This window comes from Lolium rigidum, chromosome 7 (genome assembly GCF_022539505.1).
Source record: "Lolium rigidum isolate FL_2022 chromosome 7, APGP_CSIRO_Lrig_0.1, whole genome shotgun sequence".
NCBI lineage: Eukaryota > Viridiplantae > Streptophyta > Magnoliopsida > Poales > Poaceae > Lolium > Lolium rigidum.
Genome location: NC_061514.1, coordinates 9,252,828 through 9,258,780, shown reverse-complemented (window position 1 = coordinate 9,258,780; position 5,953 = coordinate 9,252,828). Strand labels below are relative to the sequence as shown.

The window sequence follows — 5,953 nt, the reverse complement described above, 5'->3', positions numbered from 1 at the left end:
AATCTCGTGACAATGCATATAGGGTAGCTGATGGCTTTTGGCCTGCTGACAAGCATCACATACAGGCATTTTATTTGACACTTTGGGACACGAAAGATTATTTGACTCAATGATGCGACGAACTATGGTAGCGGCAGGATGACCCAAGCGGCGATGCCAAAGATCTTGGCTCGGTGTAGTGATGGTGAAGACATGCTTGCGAAGTGTAGAAGATGTGAGTGGATATAATCCACCTTTACATTCCCCGCGGAAGATTATTCTCCTCGTTGCCCGATCCTTAACAAGGAAAAACCAAGGATGAATTTCAAGATAAACATCATTATCACAAGTAAGCGGTGTGCAGAAGCAAGGTTTTTAGTGGCGTTGGGCACATGGAGAACATTTTTCAAAGAAAGAGATTTTTCCGGGGTATTAACAATAGATTGACCAACATGTCTAATGTCCATATACCTGAGCCGTTCGCTGCATGCACCTGATCACGGCCGGCGTATTTTTCACGGAAGAGAGCTTGTCGAGGTCGGCGGTGATGTGGTCTGTGGCCCCGGTATCGGTATACCATGGCTCCTCGGAGTTGTTGGAGTTGATGTAGTTTGCAGCGCGAGGTTCCGCTGGCTGATAGGAGTGGTTGAAGCGGTCCCGACACTGCAACGCCTTGTGCCCGGAGAAGCCGCAGATCTGGCAATTTGGGCCATTGCCGTTGCGCCGGTTTTGCCTGTTGTCGTTGCGACGATCTCGATTGCCATCATTGCGGCGATCTCGATGGTTTCCGTTGTTGCGGCGGGGCTTGTACTGCCCACCGCCACCGCCACCGTTTCCTCCGGGGCGGAAGTTCCCACCACCATGCTGGTAGCCACGGGAGACGGAGTTGGCTGAGGCGTTGCCCATCTGACGGAGCCGAGCCTGCTGCTCGAGCTGGGACTCCGCAGTGAGGAAGTGGGAATAGAACTCGGAGAGAGTCATCTCCCCGATCTTCACGTTCATGGCGCCGGAGAAGCCGTTGTATTCCTCATCAAGGCCGGCAAGGATGTAGCCCATCAGATCTTCATCATCAAGAGGCTTCCCGGCTGCTGCCATCTGGTCGCTGAAGGACTTCATGATGCCGAAGTACTCGGCCGCTGAATGCTCGTTCTTGCGAGTGTGCCCGAGCTGGACGCGGAGCTGAGAGACTCGCGCCTTTGACCGCGATGCAAACATCGCTGCGAGGGCAGCCCGCACTTCGGCTGATGTTTTGAAGCCGATGACGTGGGCGAGGACGTCGGGCTCGAGCGACGTCAGGAGGTGGCCGAGGACTTGTTGATCTGCATCAAACCAATCTGCGTACTCGGGGTTAGGGACCTCCTTGCTTACCGTCTTTTCACCGACGGTTTCTTCCACGACCATGGTCATGGCCGGAGCTTTCTTGGTGCCATCGCATTAGCCGAACACCTTTCGGCCGCGAAGGATCGGCACTGTATCGCTTGCTAGAGCAGGTAATTCTCCCGGGAAAGCCTCACCGTGGCCTGGGTGCCGAGTGGAGACACAGCCGCCATGGGTGCGGCGGCGGAGGAGCTGGCGGTATTCATCTCGGATGTTTTAGGAAGTTGTAGAAGGAGATGCAATGCTCGATGTATTGATCGGATGCATATGGCGGTACATATATAGGCCACGTCCTCGACTATACAAGGAAGGAGGCGGGCCCAAAAGTAAATACAAGGATATGTATCGCTATACAATAACTACAAAGGATACACATCCGGATATACAAGATATGTATCTCAACACCCCCCCGCAGTCGAAGCGCCGCCTGGTCGAACGCATAGACTAGACCGGAACTCCTCAAAAGTGTTGGAGATATGCCCAAGAGGCAATAATAAATTAGTTATTGTTATATCTTGGTGTTTATGATAAATGTTTACATCCCATGCTATAATTGTATTAACCGAAACATTGATACATGTGTGTTATGTAAACAATAAGGAGTCCCTAGTAAGCCTCTTGTATAACTAGCTTGTTGATTAACAGATGATCATGGTTTCGTGATCATGAACATTGGATGTTGTTAATAACAAGGTTATGTCATTGGGTGAATGATATAATGGACATACACCCAAATAAGCGTAGCATGTGATCAAGTCATTAAGTTCAACTTGCTATAAGCTTTCGATACATAGTTACCTAGTCCTTCGACCATGAGATCATGTAAATCACTTACACCGGAAGGGTACTTTGATTACATCAAATGCCATTGCGTAAATGGGTGGTTATAAAGATGGGATTAAGTATTCGGAAAGTATGAGTTGAGGCAGATGGATCAATAGTGGGATTTGTCCATCCTGATGACGGATAGATATACTCTGGGCCCTCTCGGTGGAATGTCGTCTGATTAGCTTGCAAGCATATGATTGGATCATAAGAGATGACATACCACGGTACGAGTAAAGAGTACTTGTCGGTAACGAGGTTGAACAAGGTATGGAGATACCGATGATCGAACCTCGGACAAGTAAAATATCGCGTGACAAAGGGAATTGGCATCGTATGTAAATGGTTCAATCGATCACTAAGTCATCGTTGAATATGTGGGAGCCATTATGGATCTTCAGATCCCGCTATTGGTTATTGCTTGGAGAGGAGTCTCGACCATGTCTGCATAGTTCGCGAATCGTAGGGTGACGCGCTTAAGGTTCGATGTCGCATAAGTAGATTCGGAATATGAGATGGAGGCCGAAGTTTGTTCGGAGTCTCGGATGGGATCCAGGACATCACGAGGAGGTCCGGAATGGTCCGGAGAATAAGATTCATATATGGGAAGTCATTTTCAGGGTTACCGGAAAAGTTCAGGATTTTTCGGTATTGTGCCGGAGGTTCTAGAAGGTTCCGGAGGGTACCATAGTGGGGCCCACCTATCCCGGACGACCAACATGGACCGGAGGGGTCGCATAGGCCCACATGGGCCATGCACACCAGCCCCCCCAAGGCCCATGTGGTTGTACCAAGTTGATAAGATCAAATCCCTTGAAAATAGGGACTTAACTTGGGGGGGAAGTTCCCCCCTTGTTTTGGCCGACCCAAAGGCTTGGAGGAGGGGCCAAGGCAGCCCCCCCACGCCTATATAAGAGGGAGGGGAGGGCTGGGGCGCAGCACATCATTTCCCCAAGCCCTAGCCGCCCCTCTCTCCCTCCTCCTTCTTCCTGCGCAGGCTTGGCGAAGCCCTGCAGGAATTTCTCCTCCACCTCCACCACCACGCCGTCGTGCTGCTGGGATTCCGAGGGGATCTACCACACCTCCGCTGCCCGCTGGAACGGGGAGAGGATGGGCTTCATCGACACCGTACGCACGACCGAGTACGGAAGTGCTGCCGGATTGCAGCACTGGGGACGATCGTCTACATCAAGAACGAGATCTGATCTCGTAGGCTTTGGAAATCTTCAAGGGTTAGTATCGTATCAATCTCGTTGCTCCGATCTTGTAGATTAGATCTTGGTTGTTCCATAGATTAGATCTTGGATTTATTCGTCTTGCGGTAGGAAATTTTTTGTTTTCTATGCTACGAACCCCATCAGTGGTATCAGAGCCACGTCTATGCATAGATCTGTTGCACGAGTAGAACACAATGGTTTTGTGGGTGTTGATGCTTTTGTTGCTTTAGTTTGTGTACTTTGCATCTTGCGGGATGGTGGGATGAAGCGGCCCGGGCTAACTTTACATGACCGCGTCTCATGAGACTTGCTCCACGCTTGACATGCAACTTGTATTGCATAAGTGGCTTTGCGGGTGTCTGTCTCTCCCACCATAGTGAAGATTGCAATTTGCACTTTCTATTGTCAACACTAGTATCACCGTTGTGGTTCATGTTCGTAGGTAGATTGGATCTTACTCAAAAATCCTAAACCACGTAAAATATGCAAACCAAATTAGAGGCGTCTAACTTGTTTTTGCAGGGTTTGGTGATGTGATATGGCCATGATGTGATGATGATTATATTTGATGTATGAGATGTTCATTATTGTATTATGGCAACCGGCAGGAGCCTAATGGTTGTCTTTAAATTTGTTAAGACCTGCGTGTCTATTCATCATGTAATAGCTTTATTTCAAGTAGTTGTTATAGTAGCTATAAGTGATGGACAACCATGAAGCGGTGCCATGGACCTTGGTACAATGCTGGTGATGATGGAGATCATGCTCGTGTGCTTTGGAGATGGAGATCAAAAGCACAAGAAGAAAGGCCATATCATATCACATATTATGAATTGCATGTGATGTTAATCATTTATGCATCTTATCTTGCTTAGATCGCGACGGTAGCATTATAAGATGATCCCTCACATTAATATCAAGATAATAAAGTGTTCTCCCCTCGTATGCACCATTGCTACAGTTCGTCGTTTTGAAGCATCTCGTGATGATCGGATGTGATAGATTCTACGTTCACATACAACGGGTGTAAGCCATGTTTGCACACGCGGAATACTTGGGTTTGCTTGGCGAGCCTAGCATGTACAGACATGGCCTCGGGACACTGGAATGTACGAAGGTTGAAGACGCTAGGCGTCCCGATCCTCCAACTAGTTGGGCACTAACGATATTCGCATATCCATGAAGTGATCGTCCTTAGTATGCACCGTTTCTAAGACTCGTCGTTTCGAAGCATCACGTGATGATCGGGTGTTATAGATTCTACGTGTGCATACAACGGGTGCAAGCCAGATTTGCACATGCGAATACTAAGGTTAAACTTTACGAGCCTAGCATGTACAGACATGGCCTCGGAAAGTCATCATGATTTGATGGATAAAATTATGAGTGAAATTGTTCATCACATTAAAAGGTTACTAATAGTGAAATCTAGAACACTTGTCATGTGATGACCAACTTCAAGGTAAGAACCTCGAGGTTATTGGTATTTGACCAATGGACCTAAAAAGTTGTTGAAGGTGAAGTGTTTTCTGAGAATGGGGAAAGCTAAAAGAGAAACCACAAAAGATATTTTGGCAGAAAGAAAGAAAAAAAGACTAGAAAGTCTAGCTCAGGTGTATATAGATGATATACATGTTATGGATGTATTCCCTGTTTGGTCACATAATAAAATTCTTGGGTATTTGTACCAGATTGGTTGGTATGAGATGTCATACAATACAACGCAATACAAGAATACGATGGCCTAAGTGATCGATAAGGAATATGGTAATAATGCACGTCCGGAACATAATAAAGTGTTATTATGTTTGTCGTTGGCATTCTACCTAGCCCTTAGAATTTATAATAAAGAACTTAATAAATTGTTATTTTGCTCTGGTCAAATGAAAACAATGAGTTGTTCAAATTATGACATTGCTCCATGTACGATGGATAAGTTATTATAAATCTTAATGGTGAAACACACATACATAACACCGACGCTAAAATGCCATAAGGCAAATGATTTGAATTCCACTCATTAGTGGAACCGCCATTTAGGTCATGTTAGAAAGGAACGCATGAAGGAACTCCATGCAAATGGATTTTGGAGTCATTTGATTTTTGAATCGTTTGGCACTTGCAAATCTTTTCTAAAGAGAATGACTAAATACCGTTCATAGGCCAAGAGTTGAACGGGCAACTAACTTAGTGGAAACATACATGATGATATATGTGGTTCACTGGGAATAGTTGTGTGCGGGAGATTCTTCTACTTCATGAAAACTTCCAACAATGACTTGAGTATATATATGTGGATATATTCGATAAGGAAGAAGTTTGAAACATTTTGAATGGATTCAAATAAATTTCAGCATGAAGTGGAAATCATCGTAATAGAAAAGTCAAATATCTATGATTGGATCATAGTGAAAATATTTGAATTACGAGTTTTAGCGAACATCTAAGAGAGTTATGAAGTTGTTCTACAACTCACGTTTCTTGGAGTATCATAGTGATGATGAAGTATCCGAGATACGTATCCAAACCTTGTTGGATCAAAGATGAGATAAAAT

At 45.7% G+C, this 5,953-nt stretch overlaps 1 non-coding gene across 1 annotated transcript; it reads right to left on the bottom strand.

The window, feature by feature from the left end:
- Positions 1–917: 917 nt before the first annotated feature.
- On the bottom strand, positions 918–1,056 carry LOC124679931. Its single transcript, XR_006995348.1, has one exon. It is a non-coding gene; the product is annotated as a small nucleolar RNA Z247 (small nucleolar RNA).
- Positions 1,057–5,953: the final 4,897 nt, after the last annotated feature.